The 8976-nt window shown below is 51.0% G+C and overlaps 2 long non-coding RNA genes across 4 annotated transcripts; both read left to right on the plus strand.

Moving 5' to 3' along the window:
* The first annotated feature begins 887 nt into the window (after positions 1-887).
* On the plus strand, positions 888-2069 carry LOC147357195 (uncharacterized). Of its 2 annotated transcripts, none has more exons than XR_015141410.1 (2): positions 888-1243; positions 2021-2069. It is a non-coding gene; the product is annotated as an uncharacterized LOC147357195 (long non-coding RNA). The 2 variants fall into 2 exon arrangements; XR_015141411.1 differs by having other exon boundaries at positions 888-1201.
* An 897-nt stretch (positions 2070-2966) lies between these two features.
* On the plus strand, positions 2967-4148 carry LOC147357196 (uncharacterized). 2 transcript variants are annotated; one of them, XR_015141412.1, is made up of 2 exons: positions 2967-3322; positions 4100-4148. It is a non-coding gene; the product is annotated as an uncharacterized LOC147357196 (long non-coding RNA). The 2 variants fall into 2 exon arrangements; XR_015141413.1 differs by having other exon boundaries at positions 2967-3280.
* The last annotated feature ends 4828 nt before the right edge of the window (positions 4149-8976 follow it).

Consider the following 8976-nt stretch of genomic DNA (forward strand, 5'->3'; position numbering starts at 1 on the left):
TCAGCTGCTTGATTAGTCCCTGCTCAGGTGCATGATTAGTGCCTGCTCAGCTGTTTGATTAGTCCCTGCTCTGCTGAGTGATTCGGACAAGCCAGGCTCCTTAATTTTGCCTGCTGTGCTGCGTGATTCGTGCCTGCTTAGCTCTTTCCTTATTGCCCATTGAGCTGCGTGATACCTGCCTGCTCAGCTCCTTGATTTCTGCCTGCTGAGCTGCGTGATTTCTGCCTGCTCCGCTCCTTGGTTATTGCCTGCTGAGCTGCGTGATTCGGGCCTGCTCAGCTCCATGATTATTGCCTGCTGAGCAGCATGATTCGTGCCTGCTCAGCTCCATGATTATTGCCTGCTGACCTGCGTGAATAGTGTCTACTCAGCAGTGTGATTAGTCCCTGCTCTGCTGCATTATTCGTGCCTGCTGAGCTCCTTGATTATTGCTTCCTGAGCTGCGTGATTTGTGCCTGCTCAAATCCTTGATTATTGTCTGCTGATCTGCGTGATTTGGGCCTGCTCAGTTCCATGATGATTGCCCGCTGAGCTGCGTGATTTGTGACTGCTCAGCTCCTTGATTATTGCAAGCTGATCTGTGTGATTCGGGCCTAATCAGCTCCATGATTATTGCCTGCTGAGCTGCATGATTCAGGCCTCCTCAGCTCCTTGATTATTGCCTGCTGAGCTGCGTGATTCCTGTCTGCTCAGTCCCGGGTTTATAGCCTGCTGAGTCACGTGATTAGAGTCTGCTTAGCCACTTCATTACAGTCTACTCAGCTCCATGATCATTGCCTGCTGAGCTGCGTGATTAGTGCCTGATCAGTTGTGTGATTAGTCCTTGCTCAGCTGCGTGATTTGTGCCTGCTGAGCTCCTTCATTATTGCCTCCTGAACTGTGTGAATTGTGCCTGCTCAGCTCCTTGATTAGTGCCAGCTGAGCTGCGTGATTCCTGCCTGCTCAGCTCCTTGATTATTGCCTGCTGAGTGGCGTGATTCATGTCTGCTCAGTCACGAGTTTAGAGCCTTCTGAGTCATGGGTTTAGAGCCTGCTTAGCCACTTCATTACAGTCTGCTCAGCTCCATTACTATTTCCTGTTCCTCTCCGTGACTAAGGCCTGCTTAGCCAAGTGATTAGTGCCTGCTCAGCTCTTTGATTATTGCCTGCCAAGGCACATGATCAGTGCATGATAGCCACGTGATCAGCGCCTCTCAGTCACGTGATCAGCTTCTCAGTCACGTGATCAGCGCCTCTCGGTCACGTGATCAGCGCCTCTCAGTCACGTGATCAGTGCATGATAGCCACGTGATCAGTGCCTGCTCAGTCACGTTATCAGTGCATGCTCAGACACGTGATCAGGACCTGCTCAGTCACATGATCAGGGCCTGCTGAGTCACGGGATTAGGGGCCTGCTCAGCTGCTTGATTAGCCCCTGCTCAGCTGCGTGATTAGTGCCTGCTCAGCTGTGTGATTAATCCCTTCTCAGCTGTGTTATTCCTGCCTGCTGAGACGCCTGATTAGTATTTGCTCAGTCACTGGTTTAGAGGCTGCTGAGTCACGTGATAAGAGTCTGCTTAGCCACGTAATTACGTTCTTCTCAGCTCCATTACTATCGACTGTTGAGCTTCATGATTCCTGCCTGCTCAGCTCCTTGATTATTGCCTGCTGAGCTGCGTGATTCCTGCCTGCTCAGCTCCATGATTATTGTCTGCTGATCTGCGTGATTCGGGCCTTCTCAGCTCCATGATTATTGCTTGCTCTTCTGTATGATTTGGGCCTTCTCATGTCCATGATTATTGCCTGCTGAGCTGCATGATTTGTGACTGCTAAGCTGTAGGATTATTGCCTGCGCTTCTCTATGATTAGTGCCTACTTAGCCAAGTGAATAGTGCCTGCTCAGCTCCTTGATTATTGCCTGCTGAGGCACGTGATCAGTGCATGATAGCCATGTGATCAGCGCCTCTCAGTCACGTGATCAGTGCATGCTAAGTCACGTGATCAGTCCCTCTTAGTCACGTAATCAGTGCATGATAGCCAGGTGATCAGCGCCTCTCAGTCACGTGATCAGTGCATGCTCAGTCACGTGATCAGGGCCTGCTTAGTCACGGGATTAGAGCCTGCTCAGCTGTGTGATTAGTCCCTGCTTGCTTCGTGATTAGTGCCTGCTCAGCTATGTGGTTAGTCCCTGCTCAGCTGCGTGATTCGGACTTGCTCAGCTCCTTAATTTTGCCCCCTGAGCTGCGTGATTCCTGCCTGCTCAGCTCCTTGATTTCTGCCTGCTGAGCTGCGTGATTCCTGCCCGCTCACCTCCTTGATTATTGACTGCTGAGCTGCGTGATTCCTGTCTGCTCAGTCACGGGTTTAAAGCCTGCTGAGTCCCATGATTAGAGTCTGCTTAGGCACTTCATTACAGTCTGCTCAGCTCCATGATTATTGCCTGCTGACCTGCGTGAATAGTGTCTACTCAGCAGTGTGATTAGTCCCTGCTCTGCTGCATTATTCGTGCCTGCTGAGCTCCTTGATTATTGCTTCCTGAGCTGCGTGATTTGTGCCTGCTCAAATCCTTGATTATTGTCTGCTGATCTGCGTGATTTGGGCCTGCTCAGTTCCATGATGATTGCCCGCTGAGCTGCGTGATTTGTGACTGCTCAGCTCCTTGATTATTGCAAGCTGATCTGTGTGATTCGGGCCTAATCAGCTCCATGATTATTGCCTGCTGAGCTGCATGATTCAGGCCTCCTCAGCTCCTTGATTATTGCCTGCTGAGCTGCGTGATTCCTGTCTGCTCAGTCCCGGGTTTATAGCCTGCTGAGTCACGTGATTAGAGTCTGCTTAGCCACTTCATTACAGTCTACTCAGCTCCATGATCATTGCCTGCTGAGCTGCGTGATTAGTGCCTGATCAGTTGTGTGATTAGTCCTTGCTCAGCTGCGTGATTTGTGCCTGCTGAGCTCCTTCATTATTGCCTCCTGAACTGTGTGAATTGTGCCTGCTCAGCTCCTTGATTAGTGCCAGCTGAGCTGCGTGATTCCTGCCTGCTCAGCTCCTTGATTATTGCCTGCTGAGTGGCGTGATTCATGTCTGCTCAGTCACGAGTTTAGAGCCTTCTGAGTCATGGGTTTAGAGCCTGCTTAGCCACTTCATTACAGTCTGCTCAGCTCCATTACTATTTCCTGTTCCTCTCCGTGACTAAGGCCTGCTTAGCCAAGTGATTAGTGCCTGCTCAGCTCTTTGATTATTGCCTGCCAAGGCACATGATCAGTGCATGATAGCCACGTGATCAGCGCCTCTCAGTCACGTGATCAGCTTCTCAGTCACGTGATCAGCGCCTCTCGGTCACGTGATCAGCGCCTCTCAGTCACGTGATCAGTGCATGATAGCCACGTGATCAGTGCCTGCTCAGTCACGTTATCAGTGCATGCTCAGACACGTGATCAGGACCTGCTCAGTCACATGATCAGGGCCTGCTGAGTCACGGGATTAGGGGCCTGCTCAGCTGCTTGATTAGCCCCTGCTCAGCTGCGTGATTAGTGCCTGCTCAGCTGTGTGATTAATCCCTTCTCAGCTGTGTTATTCCTGCCTGCTGAGACGCCTGATTAGTATTTGCTCAGTCACTGGTTTAGAGGCTGCTGAGTCACGTGATAAGAGTCTGCTTAGCCACGTAATTACGTTCTTCTCAGCTCCATTACTATCGACTGTTGAGCTTCATGATTCCTGCCTGCTCAGCTCCTTGATTATTGCCTGCTGAGCTGCGTGATTCCTGCCTGCTCAGCTCCATGATTATTGTCTGCTGATCTGCGTGATTCGGGCCTTCTCAGCTCCATGATTATTGCTTGCTCTTCTGTATGATTTGGGCCTTCTCATGTCCATGATTATTGCCTGCTGAGCTGCATGATTTGTGACTGCTAAGCTGTAGGATTATTGCCTGCGCTTCTCTATGATTAGTGCCTACTTAGCCAAGTGAATAGTGCCTGCTCAGCTCCTTGATTATTGCCTGCTGAGGCACGTGATCAGTGCATGATAGCCATGTGATCAGCGCCTCTCAGTCACGTGATCAGTGCATGCTAAGTCACGTGATCAGTCCCTCTTAGTCACGTAATCAGTGCATGATAGCCAGGTGATCAGCGCCTCTCAGTCACGTGATCAGTGCATGCTCAGTCACGTGATCAGGGCCTGCTTAGTCACGGGATTAGAGCCTGCTCAGCTGTGTGATTAGTCCCTGCTTGCTTCGTGATTAGTGCCTGCTCAGCTATGTGGTTAGTCCCTGCTCAGCTGCGTGATTCGGACTTGCTCAGCTCCTTAATTTTGCCCCCTGAGCTGCGTGATTCCTGCCTGCTCAGCTCCTTGATTTCTGCCTGCTGAGCTGCGTGATTCCTGCCCGCTCACCTCCTTGATTATTGACTGCTGAGCTGCGTGATTCCTGTCTGCTCAGTCACGGGTTTAAAGCCTGCTGAGTCCCATGATTAGAGTCTGCTTAGGCACTTCATTACAGTCTGCTCAGCTCCATGATTACTGCCTGCTGAACTGCGTGATTAGTGCTTACTCAGCTGTGTGATTAGTCCCTGCTCAGCTGCGTGATTCATGCCTGCTGAGCTCCTTGATTATTGCCTCCTAAGCTGCGTTATTTGTGCCTGCTCAGCTCCTTGATTATTGCCTGCTGAGCTGGGTGATTCGTGTCTGCTCAGTCACGGGTTTAAAGCCTGCTGAGTCACGTGATTAGAGTCTGCTTAGGCACTTCATTACAGTCTGCTCAGCTCCATGAGTACTGCCTGCTGATCTGCGTGATTCGGGCCTGCTCAGCTCCATGATTATTGCCTGCTGATCTGCGTGATTCGGGCCTGCTCAGCTCCATGATTATTGCCTGCTGATCTGCGTGATTCGGGCCTGCTCAGCTCCATGATTATTGCCTGCTGATCTGCGTGACTCGGGCTTAGTCAGCTCCATGATTGTTGCCTGCTGAGCTGCGGGATTCAGGCCTGCTCAGTCACGGGTTTAGTGCCTGCTGAGTCACGTGAATAGAGTCTTCTTAGCCACGTCATTACAGCCTGCTCTTCTCCATGATTATTGCCTACTGGTCTGTGTGTTTCTTGCCTGCTCAGCTCCATGATTATTGCCTGCTGAGCTGCATGATTAGTGCCTGATCAGCTGCATGATTCCTGCCTGCTCTGCTGTGTAATTAGTCCCTGCTCAGCTGAGTGATTAGTGCCTGCCATCTCTGTGATTACTATCTGATCAGCTTCGTGATTTGTGCCTGCTCCTCTCCATGATTGGTGTCTGCTCTGTCAGGGGTTTAGTGCCTCCTGAGTCACGTGATTAGAGTCTGCTTAGCCAGGTCATTACAGCCTGCTGAGCTCCATGATAATTGCCTGCTGAGCTGCATGATTAGTGCCTGCTTAGCCATGTCATTTGTGCCTCATAAGCTCCTTGATTATTCCCTGCCGAGCTGCGTGATTAGTGTCTGCTCATTCACGGATATAGTGCCTGCTCAGCCAAGTCATTAGTGCCTGGTCAATCTCGGTTTTAGTGCCTGCTGAGTCACGTCATCAGTGCCTGCTCAGTTACGTGATCAGTGCCTGCTGGATCACAGGATTAGTGCCTGCTCAGCTGCTTGATTAGTGCCTTCTCAGCTCCGTGATTAGTGTCTGCTCAGTCACGGGTTTAGTGCCTGCTGAGTCACGTGATTATTGCCTGCTCAGCCAAGTGATTAGTGCCTGTTCAGCTCCGTGATTACTGCCTGCTCAGTCACGGGTTTAGTGCCTGCTGAGTCACGTGATTAGAGTCTGCTTAGCCAGGTCATTACAGCCCGCTCAGCTCCATGATTATTGCCTGCTGAGCTGCGTGATTAGTGCCTGCTTAGCCATGTCATTTGTGCCTGATCAGCTCCTTGATTATTGCCTGCTGAGCTGCGTGATTAGTGTCTGCTCATTCACGGGTATAGTTCCTGCTCAGCCAAGTCATTAGTGCCTGCTGGATCACAGGATTAGTGCCTGCTCAGCTGCTTGATTAGTGCCTTCTCAGCTCCGTGATCAGTGTCTGCTCAGTCACGGGTTTAGTGCCTGCTGAGTCACGTGATTATTGCCTGCTGAGCTGCGTAATTAGTGTCTGCTCAACCAAGTGATTAGTTTATGCTCAGCTCGGTTATTAGAGCCTGCTGTGTCACGTGATCAGTGCCTGCTGAGTCACGTGATCAGTGCATGCTGTCACGTGATCAGTGGCTGATCAGCCACGTGATCAGTTCCTGCTCAATCAAGTGATCAGTGCATGATAGCCACGTGTTCCATGCATGCTCAGTCCCGTGATCAGTGCATGATCAGCCACATGATCAGTGCATGCTCAGTCACGTGATAAGTTCATGATCAGCCACGTGATCAGTGCCTGCTCAGTCATGTGATCAGTGCATGATAGCCACATGATCAGTGCGTGATCTGTCACGTGATCAGTGACTGCTCAGCCACGTCATTAGTGCCTGCTGAGTCACGTGATTAGTGTCTGCATAGCCATGTCATTACAGCCTGCTCAGCTCCATGATTATTGCCTGCTGAGCTGTGTGATTAGTGTCTGCTCAGTCACGGGTTTAGTGCCTGCTTTCCAAGTAATTAGTGCCTGCTCAGCTCCGTGACTTGTGCCTGCTCGGTCACGGGTTTAGTGCCTGCTGTGTCACTTGATCAGTGCCTGCTCAGTCACGTGATCAGTGCCTCTCAGCCACGTGATCAAGACAAGCTCACATTGAAACCAGGGAGAAAGACTCATAGGTCATGCCACATTCTGAAAGACACTGATTTCGCAGTCCACTCAAGATAATTCCCGATTCCCAGGCACCTCTTCGAATGTAACCCTCAGGATGAAGTCAAAACACAAAGGGGAACTGACACACCAGTTGCTTCATCCAGAAATAGCCGCAGGTTCCAAGTAACTCAAAAAGTAGCCTGTCACACCGTGAACAACTATAGAGGCAAGTGGAGTTCCATTCCTCAACACAAGGTGAGGCCTGAATCTCCTGTTCCAACTCTGCAGAGACCCTGCGATGGAAGTCAGAAATGGAGGGGAATGCTGAGTTTGCCCCCACTCCCCGGAGATGAGGCCCTATTCATCCCTGTAAGGATGTGCAAGGAATCCCGAGGTGCTCCTCGAAACGCCAAAGGACATCTGATTTCCCTGAGGAGACACGAGTGGTCGATTGCCCTGTGTTGCATGCAAAGGAATGCCAACATCCCCGATGCACCTCGAGAGGAGGCTGGTATCTACTTGACAGTGGAGGGGAACCTGGGGCCTTGTAACAATTCGAAAGCCAAGTTTTTTCCCATCCACTCAAGATCAGGTCAGATGCCTTGCACCTTTGAGAATGTCAGCCAAGAATCAAGTCACAACACGAAGGGAATTCTGATGCCCCGGTTGCTAATCCGAAAAGAGACCCAGGTCCCAAATTCAACGCGGCTGGAGGCCTGAAACCCAAGACCCAAGTCAGAACAGGAGAGGAACCTTGAATTTCCCACCTCAACTCGAGATGAGACTCTATTCGTCCCTGCAGCGATGTGCGAGGAATCCTGAAGTGACCCTCCCAATGCCAAAAAAGATCAGACTTACCTGAGGAGACACGAGCCGTCCCCCAGGTCGACACACAAGTCGAGAGGAACGCTTAGCCTTCCGCCACAACTCCAGGCAAACTAAGAAATTTTCCCCTGCACGCTCGAGGAGGCCCTTTTACACTGTAGCATTTCCAAAGAAAGCCCACGTTTCCCTTGGAACACTGAAGGGTCCTCGACACGCTTTACTGTACTCCAGAAGTTTCCCGAGATACCAGTCCCCACTCAAGAAGAATGCTGAGTTTCCCGCCACAAGTCAAGAAGAGCCCCGTTTTCCTCGCCTCAAGTTGAGATGAGGGTCCATTGCTCTGCTTTGCGTGGAAAGAAGTGCTGACGTCCCCGTCCCACTTCGAGAAGATGCTGGTATCTACTTGACACTGGAGGGGAACCCGGGGGGGCTTTACACAATTCAAAATCCACGTATTTCCCCATCCACTCGACATCAGGCCTGATTTCCTTGCACCAATTCGAATATAGGTTGAGAATCAACTCACAACACAAAGAGATTTCTGATTCCCTGTTTGGTAATTCAAAAAGAGCCCCAGGTCCCAAATTCAACTCGGCTGGAGGCCTGAAACCCCTTTGACAACTCGAGAGGGAAGCAGAGTTCCATGAGTCCACACATGTCGAGACCTGACTCCCTGTTTGAAACGGCATACACAGTCTGAGACCCATGTGAGAACAGCAGAGGAACCCTGAGGTTCCTGCCTCAACTCGAGATGAGGCCCTCTTCCATTGCACCAAACCCAGTGGAGACCCGAGAGGACATCCCAACTCCACAGTATTCCTGACTTCCCATAGGAACCCTGAGAAGTTCCATGAGGTCACCGTCACAACTTGAGAGGAACCCTATGCTTCCCACCACAACTCAAGGCAAACTATGAAATCTCCCCTGCAGACGTGAGGAGGCCCTTTTACGCTGCAGCATTTCCAAAGAAAGTCCACGTTTCCCTTGGAACTCGAAAGGGTCCTACACATGCTTTACGAAACTCCAGAGGTTTCAAGAGATACCAGACACAACTCGAGAGGAACGCTGAGTTTCCTGCCACAAGTCAAGAAGAGCCCCGTTTTCCCCACCTCAACTCGAAATGAGGACCTCTTCCTTTGCACGGACCCAAGTGGAGTCCCGAGAGGTCCCTCTACCTCCACAATATTCCTGACTTCCCATAAACACCCTGAGAAGCTCCCTGAGGTCACTGTAACATGTTGAGGGAAGCCAGGGTTTCCTGCAGCAACTCCAGAAAGACCTCGATATCTCCCCTTCAATGCAGCTTGAGGCCCGATTCCCCTGCCACAACTCGAGAGCAATGCCATGCTCCCCCTCGCAACTCGAATGGAGGCTCAACTTCCCTGGGGTCACATGAGAGGCTCCCTGAGTTACCCTTCATTACTCGAGAGAAACCCCACACGT

Source organism: Bos grunniens, chromosome 15, assembly GCF_055505025.1.
Source record: "Bos grunniens cultivar Pamir isolate PY7600 chromosome 15, Bosgru_T2T1.0, whole genome shotgun sequence".
Lineage (NCBI taxonomy): Eukaryota > Metazoa > Chordata > Mammalia > Artiodactyla > Bovidae > Bos > Bos grunniens.